Genomic DNA, 26,711 nt, shown 5'->3' on the forward strand with positions numbered 1-26,711 from the left:
AGATTTTGATATTTTTAACAAATCAACTTGAGAAATATACAATCATGGAATATCAGGAAAATTCTCCCCTTGAAGCTCATGCAGGATAGGTGAGCCCCAAAGTTGGAGCTTATTCCAGGAGAGTTCTTGGCTTTGCCTTGGAGAGAATTTAAGCATGAGCTGGTGGTGTTATACAGCAATACTTTTACTGAACAGTATGACTCCTTTCTGAACAGGGCTAACCCACAGGCAGTGAGCCAGCAGGCAGCAACCTATGGGCTCTTGACAACTGTATTTATATTCATGTATACTCACTTTCAGTTCCATGTAAAGGGGTGGGTTAATGCAAATTGAAGGGTGAGTTATTTAGAACTGTCTAGTAATGCAGGGAGGCAGAGGAGGGTGAACTTCTGGTTCATTGCCATGGCAGTTGTAAACTGTCATGGCGCTGGTGGGAGTATCATGTGCTAGTGAGCAATGAGGGCAGCTAAAGATTGTGATCATCTCTATCTGCGGGTTCATGTGGGTTCCTTCACCCTATCCTGTGGGGACCATGATTTAAGTCCTGTCAGGACCTGGAATTAAATCCTGTGTGTCTTCTACTTCAAAACTACAAGAGAATGCAGGAGTTTCTTTCTCATTAAAATCAGGTATCCCTTTAGTCATTCCAAGCATATTTTTTATTGCATGCAGCCATTCAAAGTTTGCTTTTTCACAAATGCTTAGCCTAAATCTTCTATTCAGCTTCAGTTTCAGCTTAGGATGTTTAGGAAGACCAAGTAGCCAAATTCTATGCCAACAAGATTTCTGGCATCCCTATACTACTTTGTGATCCTGCTAATTCTTATGTGACCACAATATCTAACCAATAACACATCATCAGTACTATAAACAAGCCATAACATTTGGAGTCATGGTTATCATGTGAACTTTCTCCTTCAATAATAGGTAATATTTTTAGATGTAACTTTGAATAAAAATCTATTTATATGATTAATATATTGATATACTGCTAGTCAGTGAAGGTACAAATGTATATTAATCATCGATAGAGTAATAATCTGCCATAATTAATGATAATTGTAAAAACTCCTAATATTATGTGTAGAAACAAAGAATAGTCTTTCAGATGAGTAGTTAGGACATAGATTGAGAGTTCAATAAAAAGAGAGCATACGTAAGTTAGAAAATATCTGGAAGAATGTTATATTCTTCTTGATTAGACCCATGTTTATATAAATGTATGCATTATAACATAAATATGTATTTACATTGATACAAATTCTTGGTAAACATAGTGAAAAACATTCATTTATATCATGTTTTTAATGTTGCTTGTTGAAAAATTACAAAACACAGAAAATCATAAACAAAAATCTCAGCAATGGGAGATTTATAAAAGTGCCCATTTAACTGCAGCATTATTAAGAATATCCATGGGTATTCCTTGTTTATTCAAAAATAAGTGTTTTCTAACTTGATGGAGAAAGTTTCAATTCAAATGTTGCTTTATTTTTCATTCTGAAATTACTAGAAATTGCATAAGTGTTTCTATATCCTTATAGTTTGAACTGTTTTGGTGCTAATTTTTCATTTTATTCTTATATTTATTTATCATGTTATATCCATACTGTTTTAAATTTTTTCATCTCAAAAGTTTTTGTGTGTACCAAGAATATTAACTCTGTCACGTTATATAAAGAATAATTTTTCTGTTGATACATTGTTTCAAAATTGTTTATACCTTTCATTATTTTTTCTTCTTTAAAAATGTTTACTTAACAACTAATAATTACACATATTTATGGGGAACAGTGTGATAATTTGATATATGTATACAATTTAAGATATGGGTGAGTTATAAAAGGGACTGGATAGATGTGCAACAAATTATTTACCTCACATTGTGAAATTGTGGCTGTTAGTTTTTATTCTGCTAGTCCACATTTTATAATTTTCTATAAAAAGCATCTACTACTTTTTAATCAGAAAAGAAATATTTTACATCAAGAAAATTAATATTAAATTCCTTTAGAGAGAATATACAGTCACAAATCTTTGATAAAATAAATAGCAATATGCTATTTACTTTATTATGGTGAACTTCTGGTTCATTGCCATGGCATTTATAAACTATCATAGCGCTAGTGGGAATGTCCCATGCTAATAAGCAATGAGGGCAGCCAGAAATCACCCTCACAGCCACCTGCTGGTTTCTGCCAGTTTCACTATCAGATCCTGTTTGGATCAGATCCTGTTTTAGTCAGTAGGGTTATGACCAGAAAACAAGTCCTGCTGGTCTCCTACCTCACGTACATGTTTGTGTATTCACATGAGCCTTGGGCCAAGTTCCCCTGACTGAAACTATGGTATCATAAAGCTGGATGATTTCTTGAGGGGATATAGTAAGATAAGAAAGTAATCCATACTTTTCAATCTGTGAGTAAATAAATTAAATAATGGATGAAAAAATGTATACAATAATGCAAAGCAGAATAATACATATTAAATTAATATGAAGTTGCAGCAAATTTTTCTTTATCAGACCCAATAATAAATATTTCAGTCTTTGTAGGCCATGTAGTTTCTGTGTCATATTGTTGTGTTTTTTAGAAATAATACTTTAAAATGTAAAAAGAAAAAAATGCTTATTCAAAAGCTATGCAAAAATAAGCCACAGGCTGGAATTAGCTTTCAAGCCACAGACAGCTAGCCACTGGATTATCTTTAATTCAAATATTTGAATACTGTATTTTTGTACCAGTAGTCAAAATATTAACAAAGGAGAGTTATACCCCAAGTAAGATTTTGAAAGTCTCAAGAGAAAGTCACTCTAGCCCTGAAAATGAGAAAAAGCCTAATAATCTGAAAGAATACAGGGGATTTTTAAGATCATGATCTAAAAAAGACCATCAGGGTAACAAGGCAGCCATGGGAACTGATACAAAAGGGTGACTAGTCCCTCTAAGGAGAGATGAGGCACACAAACTGTGTCACCTCTGGCAGAAAATGTGTGGAAGAAGTGGCAATCATAAAAGTGGGTAAGAAGGAAACAACTGAAAATGTAACAAATTCATAAAGGCCAAACATATGCAATTGAGAGAGCTGGAATCCCTGGAAGTCTCAGAGACAAGTGGAATTCACATCCACAGGCAGAGTGAGATCCTGTCTCAAAAAAAATTGTCTGAGTTTATAAGACTGGATAAAAAAGCAAGAACGAAAATAACAGATGCTGGTGAGTTTGTGTAGAAAAAGCAACACTTGGCACCCTGCGAGTTGGAGTATAAATTAGTTCAACCGTTGTGGAAAGGAGTGTGGCGATTACTCAAAGATCTAAGAATAGAAATACCATTTTGATGCAGCAATCCCATTGCTGGGACTCTACCCAAAGGAATAAAAATCTTTCTATTATAAAGACATATGCACATGTATGGTCATTGCAGTACTATTCACAATAACAAAGACATGGGATTAACCTAAATGCCCATCAATAGTAGACTGGATAAAGAAAATGTGGTACATATACACCATGGAATACTATGCAGCCATTTAAAAAAGCGAGATCATATCCTTTGCAGGAACATGAATGGAGCTGGAGGGCATTATTGTTAGCAAACTAATGCAAGAAATGAAAACTAAATACCACATAGTCTCACTTATAAGTGGGAACTAAATGATGAGAACACACAGACACATAGAGGGGAAAAACACACACTGGGGCCTATTGGAGGGTAGAGGGTGGGAGGAAGAAGAAGATCAGAAAAATATTTAATGAGTACTGGGCTTAATACCTGAGTGATGAAATAATCTGTACAGCAAACCCCTGTGACACAAGTTTACCTAGGTAACAAACCTGCACATGCACCTCTCAACACAAAATAAAAGTTTCAAAAAAAATCACGAAAAATTGTGAAATATTCTGATCTTTCTATTGAGAAAAAAAATCAGTTCATTTCTTTTTATTAAGGAAGGAAGGAAGGAAAGAAAGGAGGGAAGGAAGGATGGAGGGAGGAGAGAAGGAGAAGAAAACAGAAAAGAAAAACAGGGCTGAACAAATGTGTCTGTGTCTACCTGATAAGAAGGCACTTTGAGCAACTTGAGTGAGAAGTAACATAAATCAGAGGATCACAAACAGCCTTTGAAAAGTTATTCTGGCTGGTTTTTCTGAGCGATTCAATCCTGCCTTGGGTTCCATTGAATCCATGTATTGTCCTGAAGGGTACCTCTTCCCTGGATTAACAGCCCAGCTGAGGACCAACAGAGACTGGTTAGTTTAGGAAAAAAGGAAAAGGAAAATACAGAAGACCAACATATTCCCCTCCCCCATGATATTGTTCTCCTTTTTACGTTTCCCACTCAATCTACAGAAGGATATTTGAACACCAAAATGTCAAAGCTAAGAGAGCTCTGAGAGACCAACCAATATTGTCATTTTTCAAAGAACTTTTAGCCAGAGAACACTTTTGTAAAATGAAGTTTTATCCAAAACCCTACTGCAGAAAATGGGGGGATAAAATGATATTTTTATACAAATATATCGCTTTAGTTTCAAGTTATCTTTCTATAAAGGCTGTCAAAGAGTTTGATTGAGGTTCTTTTGCAGAACCTAACAAATTATTCTGTGGATTTCTGCATAACACTTCAGTTCTATATTAACTTCTGCATCTAATTTTTTGGTATTATAATTGTTGTGGCACAGCTGCAAGAAGATCTTGATTTTTACAATATATTTATCAGTAATCTGTATCTTGAAAAAACCCCACTTTAAAAATAAATAAGTTATAAGTAAAGGATAGAAGAAGATATAACCCCACAAATATGAATCAAATAAAAACTGGAGGTATTAAATTAATAACTCACAAAGCACATTTTATAGTGGAGATTATTACAAGAGACAAAGTGGGACATTACATAATAATCATAGAGAGGTGCATTGATTCAGAAGACAGAAACACCATGAGTATGTATGCACCTTTGAAATACATGAGGGAAAAAACCAATACATCAGAAAGAAGAAATAGACACATATGCATTTATAGTAGAAGACTTCAACATTCCTCCCAGCAATTGGTAGGAAACGTGTACCAAAAAAAAAACCCCAGGATATATAAATGCAAAAGGCTTAAACAACATTATCAAACAACTTGGACTAATTGATATTCATAGAACAACAGCAGAATGCACGTTCTTCTCAAGTGCTCATGGAATGTTCACCAAGATAAACCATATTATGGGCCAAAAAACAAATTTCAGCAAATTCAACAGGAGTGAAATCTTATAAAACATGTTTTGTGACCACAAAAGGATTGAAATAGAAACTAGTTGTAGAAAGATACCTGGAATCCATGAAATATTGGAAATTAAACAACACTTTTAAGTAATGCAGGGATAAAAGAAGAAATTGTAGGGAAAATTTTAAAATGAAAACGAAACATATCAAACTTTGCAAGATGAAACTAAAGCATAGCGGGGAGATGTATACCATTCAATACTCACATCAGAAAGGAAGAAAAGTCTTAAATTGGCCAGGCGCGGTCAGGCGCGGTGGCTCACACCTGTAATCCCAGCACTTTGGGAGGCTGAGATAAGAGGATTGCTTGAGGCCAGGAGGTCAAGACCAGCCTGGTCAACACAAGGAGACCCTATCTCTAATTTTTAAAAAAAAAAAATGCATCATAGAACTAAATGTAAAAGCTAATGTTACAACACTTCTAGAAGAAAATTTATGAGGATCTGTGGCATCATGTTAGACAAAGATAGATAGGATACAAAAAGCACAAACTATGAAATAAAAAATTCATACTGTTTTTAAATTTATATACCTATGTCCAATCATTACCCAGTGACTACTTACTTCTCAAAGCATTATACAAATCAAAGGAAGAGGTCACTAGAGGTCTAATTGCCTAGACAAATTTCCATGCAGATTTTTCCCACAAGATCATGATGACTAAACCCCACCATAGCATTTAGGTTCCTTGAGTCCCTGAAGAGCTGAAGAGATAATCCAAAGATCAGCCAAGGGGTCAAAGGTAGTCTTGACGTTGTATCTCTGGAACACGCTCCAGGAAAATGTGGGAACAGCAACAATATTAACAGCAAAAAAAATAACAGCTAGAATTGATTGGAAACTTACTATATGCCAGGAACTGTTCTGACAACTGTACTTGTCTTCACATAGTCAGTGCTCTAAACTGCCTGCAAGAAGTAGATGACTTTACTAGTACTATTTCCAAAGAACTAATGGAGAAAGGAGGCAAGAGATGTTAAGTAGTTTTCTCAGTGTCACCCAGCAGTGAGTGCTGGAGCCGCGTGGGTCAGAGGCATCATGAAAACATCTACTATGCTTACATATTTATGCAATCAAGGACAAGACCCAAAGGCAACTGCAAAATATTTATAATTTTACAGCAAGGAACTGTACAGTGAATGGAAATTTGATTTCTTCAGAAATCATTTAGAGATGGAGGCTTGAAAGGACTAGTCTGGGTATCATTTGGAGATGGTGTCCTGAGAGCATCATTAGAGTAACAGGCAGCATGTGAGTGTTGGTCTCCTCACTTGAAGATCCTGAGTTTATACATCAGAGAACACTCCAAACCTGTCCCTTCTGTACCTTCACAAAGGAGAAAGAAGCTGTGTGGCTGGGAAAGGAGACTATTCCCCTCCTCTAGTAGTTCTCAAACAAGTTTCTATGAAAGTTGGAACCCAGAATCTTTTAAAAATGCAGGCTCCAGGATTCACACCCAATGAATCTCATGTAGTGTGGCCATAATGGTGCCCTAGGATCTGGGAATTTACCGCCCAGCCTAGGGAACTTTCAGAAACCTTATTAAATCCCTTAGGTAGCAAGACTGTGTGCACTCTTGCTACCCACTCTTCCCAGGGCAGACAGGAGGTTTAGAAGAGCAACCTCAGAGCACACAGGAACTCAGGATAAATGAACACAGTGTGAGTCACCATAACGGTAAGGCAGTGCATCTTATGAGAAGACCTTGCAACTCCTACTGGCCTTTCTCCCTGAAGGACTCAGTTTATCTCAAATCCCTTCTCCTCATGGGTAGTGGATGGAGGGGTGTCAGGAAATGACCTTTTAGATCACAAAAGGGCATAGGCTATTCTCAAGGACCATTGAACACATTGGATGGGAGGTGATGAAAGCTATGGTCCCCCTCCCACCAGCCTTGGTTTCATTCTTCATGTCCTTCCATGGGAACCTGGAGCAATGTCAGGACTTAAGGCCAATGTCTTCCCTTCACTAACAGACTCCAGCCCTTCACCTGAGGAGTTCGTCTCCCCTCTCCTCCCTTCAGCTGTCCTTCTCCTGGTCTCATCTGCGAACCCACAGCAGATAGCTGTCCTTAGCAGCCTGACGACCTAGCCTGGCCCCTTCCTCCTGTGTCCCAGCCTGGAGAGGGCTGTCCTCGCCGAGGGGAAGGACACCAGTCCCAGGATCCCAGAGCCATGACTACTACAGAACCATCCTGAGCATCAATGTCCCATGGCAGTGGTTGACCTGTGAAATGAAGCTCCACCACACACCCCAGCTGGCCCTGAAATACTTCCTTTTCTTTTTGTCTTATTTGAGACAAGGTCTCATTGTTGCTCAGCTTGGAGTGCAGTGGAGAAATCATAGATCACGACAGCCTCCCATCTCGGCCTCCCAAGTAGATGGGATCTCCCTATGTTTTGCAGGCTGATTGCGAACTCCTGGGCTCAAGCAGTCCTCGCACCTCGACCTCCCAATGTGCTGGGATTAGAGGGCTGAGCCACCTCTCTTGGTCCTGAAAAACTTTCTTATCACAGAAAGTAAGACAGAGGAGGAAGGTGCCTGCAACCCCTCCTGGGGAACATTGTGTTCTTTTCCATGGTAGAGAGCTATTTACTCTGTATTGACCACAACATTCCTATTCTTTTGATGTAAATAAGAAGATTGAGGGTACTTCCTTTCAGTCCTAAATATGTAATTTATAACTAGAATATCATTGCCTATTTTGGGACATTTAGGAAATTTTTGAGGGCAGCTTTGGTTGTTGGAATGATTGGCAGAGGCTACTGTCATTTGGGGACTGAGTGTTACAGGGAGGCAAATGACTTTTTCCAGAGTCTTAAATAAACCGGATTTTCCATATATGTCACTCCCTGTAAACTGAGAAAAGCTTGTAAATGTTGCTTCATCTGGGAACTCACAAAGACTTATTGACTGCTTTGGCAATCACATCACTGCAGAGCATTCCATTCTTAGATTGCACTCTGACACAACATACCAGTATCAATTTGTTTTGTAGCTCTGCATGCCTGGGGTAAACAATGAGGGGAATCCAACTTACCTACTAAAGGGATTGTTTCCAGGATGAGCTGTTAGTTGATGGGGAAAATCAAGCGGGAGATGTTGGTAGTGTGATCTCTCATGAGTTTGGTGAACACACCAGCTATGCCTGTTGCTGTTACTGCACTGAAGTTCTCTTTGCAGGTGTATCTCCCTCACCAGGCTCTCTGGTCTCTTCTGGAAGGCTGGAAACATACTCAGTAGATCCCTGTGTCTTCAGGATGAGATAGTTGACCTCACAGGCATAAGGGAGTCAGGGAACACTTGTGGAATTGTAGTGATCTCTACATGGTTGGAAGAACAAACCCTGAGTCACAGTGATGAGCCACATGGATGTCAGTCTGTACAGGGTGGGAGGAGAATGCCACAGGCCTCTGTCTTAGGAGCCATGCAGCAGAGTGAGACCAACCTGCAGTACTGATCTCAGTTATGCCCTTTAAGGGTCCCAGATGTAAGCAGCCTATTAGTTAAGGCTCCCTGTGTGTGTGTGTGTGTGTGTGTGCACGCGCGCGTGCATGCAGAGAAAGAGAGAGAGAGAACTTGATTTTGAGGAAGTGGATCATGCAAATATGGGGGCTGGAAAGTACAAACCTTGCAGAGCAGGATGTCAGGCTGGAGTCCCATGGCAGAGGTGATACGATCACTCAAATTTAAGGGCAGTGTAGAGGCAGAATTTCTTCATCTTGAGGAGAACTTCGGTCTTCTTTTCTGAAAGCCTTCAAGTGACTGGATGAGGCCCACCCATATTGTAGAGGGCAATTAAGTTTACCCAGTGTCTGTTTATTTAACTGTAGTCTCAGCTGAAAAACACCCTCAGAGAGACACCTACCCTGGACAAAGTGAACAATTTTGTCTCGATCGTGACTGAGCCAAGTTGACAAACCAGATTTCCCATCATAGCCATCTTATACAAATCCTATTAATTGTGAAGGTCTATCTGACAAAGGCAGGTGACTTCCTAACTAAGATTCTATATTAACCTTTTTTGTCCAGCCCAAGCCTCTATTTCAGGCCCGGTACAATTCTGACCAGGAAGCTGAGGCTGATGTAAATGCCTTCCAGGGTTCAGGCAGGGTCAGGATAGTCAGGGTGCACATGCAAGTACAATCCCAGAGGGCACAATTGATACCCCTGGACTCTAAGAGTTTACCCTTGTTAGGGTACCCCCAGCAGGATGTACATTAGTTAGGCAGGAGCTGGCCAAGGCTCCCAATGTGGCCTCCCACTGTGTGACCTTTCCCTCTGGGGTTTCTTATCCAGTCCAAACAATTCATTTGCATCTTTGGTTTAGGGGAACTGTCAGAAGGCAGTCAGTTCAGGGTAGTCATTGACACAAGTTCCTCCACTTCAAAAGCGTGGATGACATCCCCAGGTGTTGTGCCTGGGATGATCAGGAGCTGGGTTGCCCCTGCTGTCCCATAGTTGCAGCTGTGTTAGGTGTGATCTTGGGTTTAGTATTCAGTGTGATTTCAACCTTGGCCACAGGGTATGACTGTGGTCTCCTCACAGGCAGAGAGACCCACCATCTGTGCTGTCACTGAGTACCTCTGATTCAGTGTCATACTGTGAGACTAGGACACAGTGCTGACACAATGCCGATCTTACTTTTGCTGTGTATGCAAGCAATCAACCACTTGGATCAATTTGGGCTCATTTTCTTCTTACCGGCCAATCTATGGATATGCGACAAGGCAAACTAACAACAGCACTGGTGAACCTTGTAGCCATGTTAGCCACAGCAGGGCTGTTTAGGAAATGCTTGAGCAATTGACACACTATTGTACTGAATTGTGTGTAGTGTTGCCTGGCCAGAACATTGACTAATTCCTCCTGGCATCACACGGAGCAAGAAGCAGTTTTCAGCACATACCATTGACTTAGGTTTGGCCTTTTCAGTTGGGTATTCACAAACAGACTTTAGAATTCATTCTACATCTGATACAATTAATTAACGTATTTATTTAAATCAAATAAGTTTTGGAAGCCAAATGCATTTTAAAAGGTAGCTTGGTATTTTTACTTGCATTCCAAAAACAGTTATTACTTTATTATAGATGTAGTTGTAAATGTAAATTGAATGAAAAAATAGATTTTGAACAAAAAGCAGAAATGTAACTAGTAAACCAAATTTGTCTGCAATGTAATGCTTACTTCCTCTATTATTTCATTTATTCTTCATAGCAAGTATTTAGTGTAAATATTCTAATTTCTACTTTAGAAATGGGGAAACTGTCCCACAGGATATAAGTATCTTGCCCACCCTCTCAAGGCCAGTGCGTGAGAGGCAGGATAGAAACCCATGGCTATTTCATGCCATAGCCTATAAAGAGACAATATTGCTAGGACCCAAGTCATCTCTCATCAGCAAGTTGCCCTGGTTACTTTCCCCTGTCTACTACCTAGGCCCTAATTCTTTCATCCAGCTCTGCAGCCTAGGAACTTCTCACAAACTTTGTGGCAAATGGGATCCCCTACATTTAATCTCACTTTTTATTTGAATCCTAGCTTTTCAGTCCTTTTGGATAAAAAAAATTTTACAATCTCTGTAATAGGGAGAAATAATTGCTTATTATAATTTCCTTCCCCTCCTTAAGCAGTATGGATTCTGAGTAGGGTCCTTTGTTGCAGAATTCTCTTTGTGGCTATGAAGATACAAATGGAGCTCAGAGTTGAAATTCCTGTATTACGTATAGTAAGAGGGGTATCAGGCTGGATGTAGGAAGCTTCAGGGGCTTCTGAATGAGATGTGGTGACTGTCAGACTGATGGAGTTTTATGTAGATGAAAAATAAGGTTTGCATGTAATACTATGCAGCCATAAAAAAGAATGAGATCAAGTCCTTTGCAGGGACATGGATGAAGCTGGAAGTCATCATCCTCAGCAAACTAATACAGGAACAGAGAACAAAACACCGCATGTTCTCACTCATAAGTGGGAGTTGAACAATGAGAACACATGGACACAGGGAGGGGAACAACACACACTGGGGCCTGTTGGGGGGTCAGGGGCAAGGGGAGCGAGAGCATTAGGACAAATATCTAATGCGTGCAGGGCTTAAAACCTAGATGATGGGTTGATAGGTGCAGCAAACCACATGGCACATGTATACCTGTGTGACAAATCTGCACATTCTGCACATGTATCCTGGAACTTAAAGTAAAATTAAAAAAAAAAACGAAAAGTTATTTAAAGAGGAAGCAGAATTTCTTTTAGAAATACAGAAGACGAAGCTCAGCAGCCTAACTACATTAAAGAAGGCTTCATAGAGAAGGTAACACCTGAGCAGAATAAGGGAGCATAAATGGGAGTTACTCAAGTAAAGAAAGAGGGGTAAGCACATTCCGGGCAGAGAAGACAACATATATATATACAGACAGGGAGGAATAAAATAGCATTGTATGTGGTTGAGAAGTATGAGCAGTCCTTGACAATAGAATGTAAAATGAAAGGTGGAAAGTGGTGGTGATTGAAACTAGAAAGATCATAGGAGGGTGGAAAAGAGGAAATTTTGTATGTCGTGTTGAAAACTTGGAATATATCATACAGAAATATAAAATCAGTGCTAAGTTTTGAGTGATGGGGTTCAGGATACACTACCCCAGAATATGGGGGTATTTAGAAAACAGCAGAAACAGGAAGGTAGCTCTCACCTTCCCCCAACTCTTCTTCCCTGAAGCAGGTCATAAAATCCTCAGTTGACAGGTGCTGTCTCTATACCCAGAGGAAATGAACATCTGTATATCTCCAAAAACACAAGGTCACTGACAGCAGTCTAAACAAACAGGCATAGCTGAGTTCTCCCCAGTTAACTATCATTAGATCATGCGTTTTTATCCAATCATACTTCTCCATCACAATGCACTTCTCCATCAAATCTAGAATAAATATACACAAGTTTTCCTGCTTCTTTGTGTTTTCCTTTCCCGATGTAAAACTTATATTAAATAAATGTGTGTACTATTCTAAAAAAAAAAAATGAGGTTTGGTGCTTCTCCTTCCCTGGCTCTTAATAACTTTTAAAGAAAGGTCAGATGTGTTTGCAGGAGACGTTGTGGCATTTTCCATAGGGAATGAGGCATCAGTTCTTCTCTCCATGCTCCCACAAACTATTCCAAATGACTTTAGTATTCAAGTTATATTGTTCTGTAGCACAATAAAATAGGTATGTTATCATTACTTTTTAAAATGTTTTTGTACCAATGGTTTCATCTCGGAACGCTTGTTAGCTCTATGTGCCATATTTTGGAAAACCCCTCCTTCAATAAAAGAACAAAGCCTTTCATCTTTAACAATGAAAAAATATACATCTTATATATTAACACAGATTTATATAAAAAATGAGATTACCACTAAAGTCAACATATACAACACCAGTTCTACATTCAATGCTGTCAGAAACATTTGCTTTGAGAAAGCGCAGACTGTGAACTTAGAACTTGAATCCCCATATCTGCTTCTTACTAGAGTCATTTATTGTAAATTTTATGAAAACTCTGACTCACCTTTTTAAAGGATTAAATGAGGTCAGAAACAATGAAACATAGCTCAGAGAAGTGGCTAATGGATAACACATACTATATAAATGTGACTTATTATTATTCTTGTTTTTCTTAAAGAACTCAATAAATGGAGCTATTGTCATAAATATACACACCTTTGGTTATTCAACCCATTCACAACCACATACCACAGATCAAAATCATGTAGGCAGGCCCAGCACAGTGGCTCCCACCTGTTATCCCAGGATGTTTGGAGGCCAAGGAGGGAGGATCACTTGAGCCCACGAGTTCAAGATGAGCCTGGGGAACACAGCGAGAACCCATCTCTTAAAAAATTTATGTAGGCAAATTAATAGAATTGCAACTTTTAACTTTTTTTGTACAGAGGTTAATATCAGTACAGAAAAAGGAGCAGGTAGTTTTCAGAGTGACAGCATCATTAGAGGCATCACTGGAGGAAAGACAGCCACCTTATAATGTTGGGAGCCAAAAGTCTGAGAGTAGTGACCAACTCAACATTCCACTGGAGGCTATATGATCAAACAGCAAACTGCACCTGCCACCAGAAGGTATGCTGAAGGAAGTCACTCCCTGGTGCCGTGCTCCTTGAGGTTATCTACTGGAACATCTGGAGCCTACTGTTCAAAGAATGCAGACATGGAGGCCTGCACTAAGTCAAGCAGCTGACTGACAACCACCCACTTCTCCCTATCTCCTTTACTCAATAAATACGAAGGGTTTAGAAGCTCAGGGCCCTTGTTCACTAAAAGCAAGGAGCCCCTGACCCCTTCTTCCAAACATACTCTTTTGTCTTTGTCTTTATGCCCGTGTTCATCCTCCTTTGTTCAGTCCAGCAAGGTCTGCAGCATTATAAAGTTCAAAGGCATGGGAACCTAGAGCTGCCCCTTCTGTCTTTCTTTTAAGTAAGGTCCAAAGGTGAAAAGGAGATTCAATCCAGAAACAAAAGAACATGGTAAAGGCTATCCCCAAGTTATTCAGTCTTGCAGAAATTTCAGTTTCAGAGAATAGAAAGAGGACTTATATCCCAATTCATTTCATGAAGATAGTGTAACCTAGATACCAAAGTCCAACAGAGAGAATACAGATGCCCCTGACTTATGATGCTCCCACTTAAAATTTTACAGCTTTACAATGGCAGATAAAAGAAATGCGTTCAGTGGAAACAGTACTTTGAGTAGCCATATAACCATTATGTTTTTCACTTCTAGGATAGTATTCAATAAATTACATGAGATATTCAAAGTTATGATAAAATAGACTTTGTGTTAGATGATTTTGCACAACTGTAGGCTAGCGTTAAGTGTTCTGGGCACATTTAAGGTAGGCTAAGCTAAGCTGTGATGTTTGCTAAGTTAGGTGTACTGAATGCCTTTTCAACTTACAAAATTTTCAATAAATTATCAATTTATTGGGACATAATTCTATGATAACTTGAGAAGCAGCTCTACATAAAATAAAAATATAGGCTAATGTCACTTCTGAGAACACACATACAAATCCTAAACAAATTAGTAATACATAGATTATTCAAAAAGGATAATGTGTCATGACCCAATGTTCCCCCTAGGAATGCAACGTTGGTTTAAACATAGCAACTTACCAATGTAATTCACAATGTTAACAGATTAATAAAGGAAAAAGTCCTGTAATCACCTACACGGATGCATTACAAGTGCTTCATGAAACTCAACATATATTCAAGATAGTCTTAGCAAATGGAAAATAGAATGGAACTTCCTATTCTAATAAAATGTATCTATTTTAAAAAGCACAGCAAACATGGTAAAATGTTAAAAAAAATTTCCAGTACCTACTAGGTATAAGAGAAGGATGGCCACAATTACTGGTTCTAATCAGCATTGTATTGGGTGGGTCCGTCCGATGTTGTGAAATAGGAAAAAGGAAAAAGTATACTGTTTGAAATGTCAGAAACAAGCTGTTGTTATTCAAAGATGATATGATTGTGTATGTTGAAAATCAGAAAGGACTTAGAGATAAATTTGGAGTAAGGATATTTAGCAAGGTTAGTGCATAGAAAATCAATATACAAACATGATACCTGTGGGTTGAGTGGAAGAAAAAAGTGTTTTCTCTGTTCTTGCCCTACAGCCAGTAACATGAACGACTTCTGTGACCAAATACATGGGGGATTTTCTCCACACACCAGGCAAGCAATCAGTTTTGCAGCATACACCAGCTGGGTATCTTCTCATTCAACTCCAATAGGATGTACCTGGAGATAGCATCAGATCGCACAGGTTGAGGGCTCAGTCCCACAAGAGGGCCCTGCCAATTGCCTCAAGCCCTAGGTTGTTTTACTGTGTTTGTGACCCACCAGTTATAAATTGAATTTCCCATGACTCCTACTCGGGTTCAATTAACTTGCTAAAGCATCTCACGACTCAGGGAAACATATACGTTTATGGGTTGATTAAAACAAGGTATTAGGGCTGGGCACGGTGGCTCACCCCTGTAATCCCAGCACTTTGGGAGGCTGAGGCAGGCAAATCATGAGGTCAGGAGATGGAGACCATCCTGGCCAAAATGGTGAAATCCTGTCTCTACTAAAAATACAAAAATTAGCTGGGTGTGGTGGCACGTGCTTGTAATCCCAGCTACTTGGGAGGCAGAGGCAGGAGAATCTCTTGAACCTGGGAGGCGGAGGTTGCAGTGAGCCAAGATTGCACCACTGCACTCCAGCATGGCGACAGAGTGAGAGTCCATCTCGAACAAAACAAAACAAAACAAAAAAACAAAAACAAAACAACAACAACAACCAAAAAAAACCCAGGATATTAGAAAGGATGCAGTTAAAGAGATGCATAGGATAAGGAAAGGGTTAATGGGCAGGGAGCCATGCCCTCTGTGGAAATGCTATCCTCCATGTGTGCAGCTATCCAGAGGCTCTCTGAACCCTGTCCTTTTGGGTTTTCATGGAGGTTTCCATTATGCAGGCATGATCGATTAAACCACTGGCTGGCCATTGGTAATCAACTTAACCTTCAGCTCCTCTCCCTTTCCTGAAGGTTTCCTGAAAGTCCCAGCCCTCTAATCTCCCATCATAAAGCTACCTAGGGGCTGCTAGGCATCAGTCATCTCATTAGCATACAAAAAGACATCACTTTGTGGAGATTCTAAAAATATTAAGAGTTGTATGCTAGTATACAGGGTAGAGGACCAAATATATATTTATATATTTCATAATATCACAAGTGTGTATACCAGTGTAATCAGAATACAAAATTTCAAAAATGATACTTTTCCTTTTTTTTTTTGAACAGAGTCTCACTGTCACCCAGGCTGGAGTTGCAGTGGCCTGAACATAACTACCTGCATCCTTGACCTCCTAAGTTCAAGAGATCCTCTCACCTTAACCTCAAGAGTAGCTGGGACTAAGGCTACATGTGTACATGCATACATTCATGCATTCATTCACTTATTTTTGGAGTGAGGGGATCTCACTATGTTGCCCAAGCTGTTGTCAGTTTCCTGGGCTCACGAAATCCTCCTGCCTCAGCATCCCAAAGTGCTGAGATTACAGGCTTGAGCCACCACACCCGGCCACCATTTTCAATAGTTTCAAATATTTTGGAATAAAATGAACAAAAGATGTGCAAGACTTCTTTGGAGAGAGCTGCAAAAGTTTATTTAGATATTTTTAAGTCAAATATCTTAGATAAAAACAGTTTGTGTTGTTTCAGCTTGTCTTTGTTTAAACTTGTGGTTGCCTGTCACCTATAATAGAAACATAACAGGAGGGAACATTAGTAGCAGAACTGTATTCAGATGACATTAAAAGTATGTGAAGGACACCAAAGTTTTGGTTTTATACCGTGGATTAAACCAGAAGCCTAAGAGTAACCTGATGGCTAACATTAGTTAAACCTCTGTAGAGACTTGAAGATAGGCTTCCAAGTATATACATTAGCAACATTTTTAAAACACCCTGCTTCCTGTAGTTCAAATAAACCAAAAACTGTCCAACTTCAGAACACATTAAATCAAGTGAACCTGTTAAAAGGTGTCTGAAGTGAAAAGCAAACACTGTATAGTTTTAATAAAAATATAACCAACACACAACAAACCTAAGAAATAAAAGGAATTTACAAACAATGTATAATGTAATGTAATGTTTTGGCTTGAAATAATAGCCTGGATGTTCAACAAGCTCCTGGGAAACAGTTAATGTCACATTAGGAATTGCATAAGTGCAGTGAATGGAAAGCCCAGTACTGCATTTGTTTTTTCTCTGTTGCACACAAGTGCAAAAATGTTGCTTGGGGCTAGTTTACCTTCTGTGGTCTTTCAGGTATGGTAACCATTTGTCCAAGATTTTCACCTATCATCCTGATATCAATATGAAGAGTCTCTCTTTTTATACTTGAAAGTATTCCCGTTGGTAAAATAAAATCTTACATGGTCAGATTCGGTTTCACCTATCACTATTATTTTTAACATCAAAATGGGAAAGAGATATATATCATGAACAGTGGGGCAAAAGAAAAAAAAGAAATGGAGGGAGAGGAAAACAGAAAAGGAGAGTAAAATATCTGGAAAAGCCAAATATTTGTTTCTAAAAGTTGTGTTTTTGAGGGATAAGTGGTAAGTTTCAGAAGTTCTTCCACAGTTTTTGTGATGTTTAGATATTCAGGTATTACTGGAATAGATTAACTAATGTATGTGTCCCTAGCATATCAATCATTTCATTCATATTTTGAAAATATTAGAGTTCAAGAATGTATTCACTTTTGATTATACCATATATTCAGTATCTGTTAGGGTCTTGTTCATATTCCATGTTGAGCTTTTTCCATTTTCTTCAAGAGTATGTAAACTATTATGCTATTCACAGGTATTTTTCAAAAGAACAATCTTTTAAATTTATTACTTTTGGATTACATTTCCTTTTACTAATGATTCATAGCTGTCTTTTAGTAAGTACCTCTTTTCCCTTAGATTTATTCTATTGCTCTTTATTATTTTCATTTTTTATTACTTTCCTTTCTCATGTAATTTGCTAACTATTTTAACAAGATAATCATTTAAGACTATAAGCTTCCTAAGAATGAAATTGAGGCTTGTTCAACGGGCTCCTGGAAATAACTGAAAACTATCTTTCAATGTAAATAGTCTAATGGAATGGTTCAGAAGTGTAGAGTAAAATCATTTAGGTAATTTCTTCCATAAACATGGAATACTTCCTATAAATTCAGAAGCTCTTCTGATTAACAGTCGCCAAGTTGAAAAATGTGTGGAAAAGATACTCTCATCAAGCAAGTTGCCCACTCGTTTTCTCTCTTTCCTTTTTTTTTTTTTTTTTTTTTTTTTTTGACAGAGTCTTGCTCTGTCGCCAGACTGTAGTGCAATAGTGCGATTTCGGCTCACTGCAACCTCTGCCTCCCAGGTTCAAGCGATACTCCTGCCTCAGCCTCCCTAGTAGCTGGGACTACAGGCATGCGCCACCACGCCCAGCTAATTTTTGTATTTTTAGTAGAGACGGGGTTTCACCATGTTGGCCAGGATGGTCTCGATCTCTTGACCTTCTGATCTGCCCTCCTCAGTCTCCCAAAGTGCTGGGATTACAGGCGTGAGCCACTGCGCCCGGCCTGCCCACTCATTTTCTTAGGAACCATGAAATTTCAACTCAGATATTATAACTGGAGTGAAACTGATTGTTATGAAAAACAAGTCATATCTTTGTATTCTATCCAACAGAACATGAGGATACAGAAATCAACTTTGAAACAGATTTTAAATATCTTATTTGCATTTACTATTTTCAATAACAGCAAAAGATGGGTGTAGAATTTATGGAATTCATCCAGAATCTCACGAATAATGTCAGAGCTGGTACTAGAATCTGCTTAGGGTGCTCAGGATATTTCACACAAACTGGTATTAGAAATGCATTATGTATTTGTTAAAAGCAGAAATGAGAAAATAATCTGAAAATTGTTAGTTGTTGGGTATAATCAGAAGTAAGAATATGCTTTCATATTTGATGATTCAATATGGCTTTGACCCAATTTGTGTCTGTATCTGACAGTGTTTAAGTCTTGCGGTCAGGCAACTGGAGTCTGAACAACCTTTCAAAGAAAGTCTGCATTTGAACTCTGATTTTAAAGGGGTAGTAATGTTCTCTCTTACTATCAAAAGTATAATATTGTGGAAAACAGAAAGCATATAATTTTGCATCTAAATGGATAGCATACCTCCTTCTGGCATTTTAAATTGCTCTGATTTTGGCAGAATCTTCCCCTTGTCATCGGGACCATCTCTGCATTCATCCCCAGTCTTTGACTGAGACAGCTCCTGGAGATCAGTTTCCGGGTCAGGTACTTAAAAATACAAAGGTTATCGACTGAAGCAGGCAAACAAGAAAGATAAATAAGGAAATGATAATATTCTTTTCCTCAGCGTTATGAAATAAAAGGCTGTAGGCTACTGTGGTAATAAATGTGATGCAAAGATGTCCCACCTTTGTTTTCCTGTATTATAAAATCTTATCTTAAATGACAATCTGAGGAAAAATCAGACCACACTTACATTTCCTATACTTTACCATTGTGTATTATAAACAGTGAGTATCAGCTGTCTAGGAAATCTAAAGACTGCTCAATGGATAGCATTTTAATCATAACTTAAATGTAATTTTCTGAAAGATTAGATGAATGTATTGGTAAGCCTATGACAAATCTTACAGTCCTGACACTCATCACCTGTTGAGGTAACTTGAAAATTTTTTGGTTAAAATTAAACAAACTTAGGTCCAAAGGCCCTATATGTAACTTTCCATAAATTAATCCCATTCAGAAAAAAATACCAAATACAACAGCAAAATCACTGTCTTCCATGAGAGTACAGGAACTTGAGTGAAAAAAAATTAATGGGTATTGTTGACAGTCATATTCTGGAAACCCCTTAACAGTGAATTGCTAAAATAATCCATGACCCAAATTCTGTCAATGTTTAACTTCAAAATGCTATCTGTTGAGGAAATAATTTCTGTTTCATGATAATCTTATCATATTTTGAGTTTTCTAATTATAAAAGTATTTAAACAACCGTTAAAAAGTCCCTTAAAATCATACTAATATAGCTACCTGTATGCCAATGTCCTAAATTATCCAACTTTTACCAAACATACTGTCAAAAATACAGAGCAAAAGAAACAGCGGCTGTCATTCATTGAGCTCTTTTCTGGAGTTACTATCCTGCTTCACTGAACTGTGTTTTGTCCTGAGCCAATACCGAAGTACCTTACAGTAGAGACACATTCGAGTATGAACATTTTAAGCAAAATAATTCACATTTTCTAACACAGTTGGTAGGAAGAACACAAACCTTGGAATGAAATATGAATTCCTTCTCCATGAGTCAAGTGTTCTTGGTAAGCCTCCATTTCAGAGCCTCAGTTTTCTTACTTATAAAATGGGGCTAATATCCCTATGCAAATGGGCTTTATTCAGGATGTTATAAGGTAGGGTGACTTGGCATTCTACATGCTATTAAAGGGTGCATACAATACTGTGGACACCACAGCTGAGAAGATCAGACAACATTCTAAGAAGATCAAACTAGTGAAATTTTGTACACCACATTAAAGAGTTTCATCTGATTTAGCAAGGACTGTATTTTCAAGCATGCAAAATAAACATCGAAGAAAAAGAGAAGATTCATCGTATCCAGGGACGGCATGAAGCTGCAAACTGTACTCTTCACTTTTCCAGCCAACTTTGAGCAAGTGGTTGAGATCCTTTCCTAATGTTTTCTTTCCTCCTGTTACTGTTTATGGCATAATGCATGATGCACATATAGGCCTCTCCTGCCCACCCCCCAACCATAGATATTCTTTCTTTCTCTTCCCAGCACCTTGAATCTCAGCTGCACCCCTGATCTTCTCTCTCCTCACCAGGTGTAGGATCCCGACTTTCAGTTGGTGGTTCCTCTTGCTGAGGTTCCTCATCACTGGGCTCCTGGAACCAGGGGTGTGTGTGTGCAGATAATTTATCAATACATTTCAATAATATAAATATACAGAATACATAGACATTTCTGATCATAAGTCTAAAGACATTTCTCCAGCACTCTTCCACATACTTATACATCATAAAGTTACTCTTCCCACAGAGAGGTTACTCTAAGACAGTTGCCCTCAAGGGCTCTGGAAACTGTTTTAATCTATGTTGGGATGAATGTGTGTAATCTTTTGCAAATAAGCATGAGAAGGAAATCGTGGGCAAAATCTGGGGAACACAAGATCATCCATCCAGACAACAGAAGAACTTAATCCTCTTGGATTAGTCTTTCCTTCATGAGATGCCATGATCATTTTTATCAGCATGGAAGACCTTTATTGGTGAATCCATACTGGTTCAACAACAATTACAAAACATAGTTTTGTAACAACAAGTTACAAAAATAACTTTCTGCTAATAGAAAACATCAAAGGTTAAGACACTCACCAGCATAGGCCCAATCAGCTCAGGAGGTGGTACGCTTCTCCTTGGTCTAGGCCTATATGTTGATCTTACTCTCCAAATCATATTTCACACTGCAAACAGAATACTGTGAATTGGTAAATGCACTTGAAAGGACAGCTATATTTGACCATTTCCATGACCAAATGTTAACTTGTCATTTTTTTAAAGTTTGTAAATACTTTCGAACTAAGTCTCAGGGTAAGTGTAAGTATGTGTGCCTTCCAAATGCTCGCAAAGTCACTTAAGTTGGTCAAGCTAGCTGAGCAATGTCTCATAGCTCCTGGCAAAAGACACAGGATATTTCCGATGAGGTTTGGTTTCACAACTGAACTCTCCTCCGTGGAGGCATTTAGGAAAATACAGCCAGAGAATTAAAACTGCAGTGACCACGACTTTTGTCACCACCCATTTGCTAGGCCCATTTCCCCCCAAAATCAAGTTTTGTTGGAACACAGAGCCCCACCCATTCAAATCTCCACAGTGGAGTTGAGAAGTTGCCACACAGCACTGGGCCCTCCTCACTGTACACCTCTGCCAGGCGTTCTACAGACCTCAGGGCCATGGTCACCAACCTGCAGTGTTCCCAGTTCCCTTCCTTAATGCCCACCCCGCTCCTTCCTGGGTCGCCACGGAGGAGTCTGGAATCTGTCCTCTGTCGAGGGTTTCAGGGACTCAGATACCTGCCCCAGCACCCCCAGCACTCACCCCATCTTCATCTGACCCCTCTCAACTACTCGGTCCACCTTCTTCCCTCGTTCTGACCCTACCACAACAAGGCCCACAGCGGTGCCACCTCACGAGAAGAAGGACGAGCACTTTGAGACCCTTCGGCCTCTGAGGCCACGTACCACCCTGCCCCACACTCAGGACGGCCGCTGGCTCCTCCTCACACTCACTCACACTTCAAGCCCTGGGAGGACTGGCCTGTGGACCTACCGGCTGCGTCTCAGCAGGACAGAAAAAGTCCCGACAGCAGGAACGCGATCCTCAAGCCTTCACAGCTCCCTGGCGTTCACCACATGGGCAAAGGGGCCGAGGGGAAAATGCCCAGTGAACATGCGCAGTGAGGTCGGTGCCTGCCTGGTGGGCTGTGGCACCCCTCCTCGCCCCACCCCATCCCGCACCGCGCAGTCCTCTGCCTTCTCCCAGGTTTCCGCTGAAGACTTCGGAATGTGTCTTCTGTGGGCGGTTTCATATGCCTCCGGGACTCAAATACCACAAATAGTTTCCCCCTTCAAAACTCACTCCATGTTCACTAGGTCCTCCTCCCCTCTATGGCCCTCCTTCCTCCCCTGTCTGGGACCCCCACGACAGCAAGGCCATGGCTGTGTCACCACCTGTTAGGAGAGGGACAGGAACCTCAAGGACCTCCCCGTCGGAGGCCATAGACCGCGCCGCGGGCTCCTCCTCACAGTCTCTCCCACTTCAACTCTGGGAAGACTGATCTTCGGACTTACTGGCTGACTCCTAGTCAGCAGCACAGAAGGAAGTCATGATGTCTCCTTGCACAGCTCTGCAGGGACAGAAGGCAGACAGCAAGGCACATGGACAAGGGACTTGGGCAGCAAGGGATGTGCACACTGAGTCAGGCACATGCAAGGCCAGCCGGGGTTTTCCCTCTCTCCCCAGGCTCACATCCCTAAGGTGTTTGTAGTAGAAGGAAAGGGACTAAGAGGCTTTGTTCTCTCTCTTGCCCTACCATTCTCATGCATCCAGAAACACTGGGAACAGACAGTCCCATGTCACCATTAGTGGAGGATGTGGCTCAGAAAGACCTTTTGTGACAGAAATAAATTACTTTAATATCTCTATTTATACATGCTTTTTTCTCATTTATATATGCATGGGTGCCTGCCATGTTGCAGGAAATATCTGGGATGCTGGAAATGTGAAGACCAACGAACCACACGTGGTATGTTCCATGGAGGCTACCACACTGTGGTGGGGAAGACAGACAGTTAAACTGAACAGCAGTTGAACTGCAAAGGAGAAACACGGGGAACAGACCCAGGGGAGTAAAGAACAATTAATGTAGTGGCCAAGAAGCAAGGGAGAAAACAACACAATTTCTCAAGAAGATAATATTTCTCCATTGCCTTTGCACCTTTTTTGAAAATGAGTTTATCATGTCTGTGAACCTATTGCTGGACTCCATTCTGATCTGTTGATTTTTCCCCAGTACCACATTCTCTGGATTACTATAGAATTAGCATGACTCTTGATATTAGGTAGTGTGAGTTCCCCAAAGTTATAGTTCAGAATCGTTTTGGCTGTTCTGATTCATTTTCCTTTCTATGTCATTTTGAAAAATGACTCTAATGAAGTGGGTTGTATAAATTCATGCAGTTTCCCTTTGAAGGGCAGCAGATAAATGTGTTAGTGGCTACAGGAGGACATGGGGGAAGAAGGTGAGTTCCCCCTTAGCTTGGGGAATTATCCCATTTAGAGGGAGCAGTTGGTGGTTCAGGAGAGAGGAATGATCATTGTAGGAACAAAGCCCCTGAGAAGGTGAGAGGCATGGGATCCTGAGCTGAGGTGAGGGGCTGGCATCAGTTAGGAGCATTTGTATGCAGAAAGGCGGTGGAGAATGCCAGGGCAAGCATGGGCAAACTGGGTTTGGGAAGCTCTAAGAGTTCCCAGCAGATCGCTTCTCTCCTCTGAATGAATCATTATAGGAGGTCATTCAAATGGAGGAGAGTTTGTAGCATTGTGTGGGTGTTTATATAACTATAGAGAAAGTTTCTGTCATCTCAGAGAATACATCCATCATCATGAACAGAATATTCCTAGAAATATGAATGTTGAAGGTGCTTCTGGTGAGCACTCAGACAGGAATGGGGAACACGTTATTGGAAACATGTGGACACATAGTCCTTGTAAGAAAGTAGCAGAGAATTTGGCTAGAATGCATTCTCTTAGATGCAAATTAGAACTTGTAAGTGATGAAATTGTATATGTAGCTAAGAACATTTCTAAGCAAAGTATTGAAGTTGTGGCCTGGTTTCTCCTTGCTGCTGGTTGCAAAATGCAAGGGAGGAGAAATAAATCAACGACAGAACTGCTGAGCAAAAAGGAATCAGCCCTTGATTATTTAGAAGATTCTCAGCCTATCCAGATAGCAAGCTCTGGAAATAGGGCCAAGGGTGTAGTGGGACAACTGATTGCTAAAGAGATGAGGTATGTGAGTCGTGGATCCAGTCAACCATCTCAGCAGAATGCAGAGAAGGAGATGCATTTATCCAGGAAAGATCTGTGGAGGACTCAGGGTCTGTTGGCATGGATACCATGAATTACATCAGAGGCCAACATGTTTTGAGGATTTTATACCAAAAGAAGCACAGCCAGCCTGGAATAAAAGAAACAGAAATGGGACAAAATAAAGGAAGAGTGACTTTGAGAGGAGAGCTACAGATGCAGAGGCTGGCAAGCTGCCACTGCCTCTGTAGGCCCAGAGAGCAGCGACCTGGGGAACAGGAATACAGACACTTCCTCCTGAGCTCCAGATGGCAGAGCCACCTCCTCGATTTCAGGGAACAGGGCTTCTGCCCAGGGTCGAGGGAGCAGGGCTAACACTCAGGTCCAAGAAGGCAGAGATGCCACCACACTAGGCCCAGAGGACACAGCATCAAGCCAAAGAGGACCATTCTGAAGCCTTAAAATCTCATGGAATTTGCCCTGCTAGGTTTCAGACTTGCTTGTTCCCCACGACTCCTTTTCTTCTTCCATCTTCTCCATTTTGGAATGGGAATGTTTCTCCTATGCCTGCACCTTCATGCTGTTTGGAAGCAGATAATGTCTTGTCTGGTTTCACAAGTTCACAGATGGAAAAAATTTTGTCCTAGGATACAACATACTCTGAATCTCACCGTTTCCTGATTTTGATGATATTTGAATGAGATTTGAGATTTAGAGCTGATGCTAGAAAGAATTTCGAGGATGTTGAGATGAAGTGAATGCATTTTAGATGTGAAAGGACATGAATTTTGAGGTGCCAGATCATGGATTTTTACATGTTAAATTATATCCCCTTCAGAAATTTATTCATGCATAAAACATAGATACTGTACTGTTCCAGACCACAATAAACAAGTCACACACATTTTTTGGTTTCCTAGTGCATATAAACGTGATGTTTATAGTATGTTCTCACTCATAAGTGGGAACTAAGCTATGTGGATGCAAAGGCATAAGAATGATACGATGGACTTCGAGGACTCAGGGGAAAGGGTGGGATGGGGGGTGAAGGATAAAGGACTACAAATTGGGTTCAGTGTATACTGCTCGGGTGATGGCTGCACCAAAATCTCACAAATCACCACTAGAGATCTTACTCATATAACCAAATAACACCTGTTCCCCAAAAACCTATTGAAATAAAATATTTTTAAAATAATAAAAAAAAAAATAAAAGTGAAGTTTACACTACCCTATAGTCTGTTAACTGTGCAATAGTACTATGTCAAAAAAAGTACAATGTATCAAGCTTTCTGTATATGTTTGCTACCTTAATTGGAAAATACTGTATTGCTAAAACATGCTAAAGACCATCTGAGCCTTCACTGAGTTGTAACTTTTGGGCTGGTAGAGGGTCTTGCCTGGATGTACATGGCTGCTGACTGACTAGGGTGCTGGTTGTTGAAAGTTGGGTGGCTGTGTCAATTTATTTTCTTTTTTATTTACTTTTTAACAAGCTAATACTACATGGAAGGCTGTGGCAATTTCTTAAAATAAGTCAACAATGAAATTTCCTCCATTGATGGACTCTTCCTTTCACGAAAGATTTCTCCGTAACAGACAATGCTGCTTGATAGCATTTTACCTAAAGTAGAACTCCTTTATAAATTGGAGTCAGATCTCTCAAATCCTGCCATTACCTAATCAACTCATCCTTTGCTGTCATTTCCACAGTGTTCACAGCATCTTCACTGGGAGTAGATTTCATCGCAAGAAACTATTCTCTTCATTCATCCATAAGAAGCAACTCCTCACAGGTTAAAGTTTTATCATGAGATGGCAGCAGTTGAGTCACCTCTTCACGCTCCACCCTTGTTCTCTTGCTGTTTCCACCATGTCGGCAGGTACTTCATCCACTGGAGCCATGAACCCCTCAAAACCACCCATGAGGGAATACACGGTCTGCTGTCGTTATGAGGAGTTTTCTTTACGTGTCATTTAGATCCAAATAGTCCATGGTACCATTCAGTTCATCTATATGTTGCTGACTTTTTTCCATTGGTTCTGTCTGATTTGATTATGTATTTTAAAGCTTTGTAGTTGAGTTCTGTGCAAAAAAGAGGTAATATAGCAGGTCTGAAACTACTATCCTTAGAAAGGCCAGCTTGCAAGACTGGCCCTTGCCTGGCATCTGTGAACTTGATTTTGGGATGTTTCCCACCATTA

General features: G+C 39.9%; 1 pseudogene; it reads right to left on the reverse strand.

Moving 5' to 3' along the window:
- Positions 1–16,540: 16,540 nt before the first annotated feature.
- LOC743614 (X antigen family member 3-like) lies at positions 16,541–21,374 on the reverse strand (annotated as a pseudogene).
- Between the last annotated feature and the right edge of the window lie 5,337 nt (positions 21,375–26,711).

Source organism: Pan troglodytes, chromosome X, assembly GCF_028858775.2.
Source record: "Pan troglodytes isolate AG18354 chromosome X, NHGRI_mPanTro3-v2.0_pri, whole genome shotgun sequence".
Lineage (NCBI taxonomy): Eukaryota > Metazoa > Chordata > Mammalia > Primates > Hominidae > Pan > Pan troglodytes.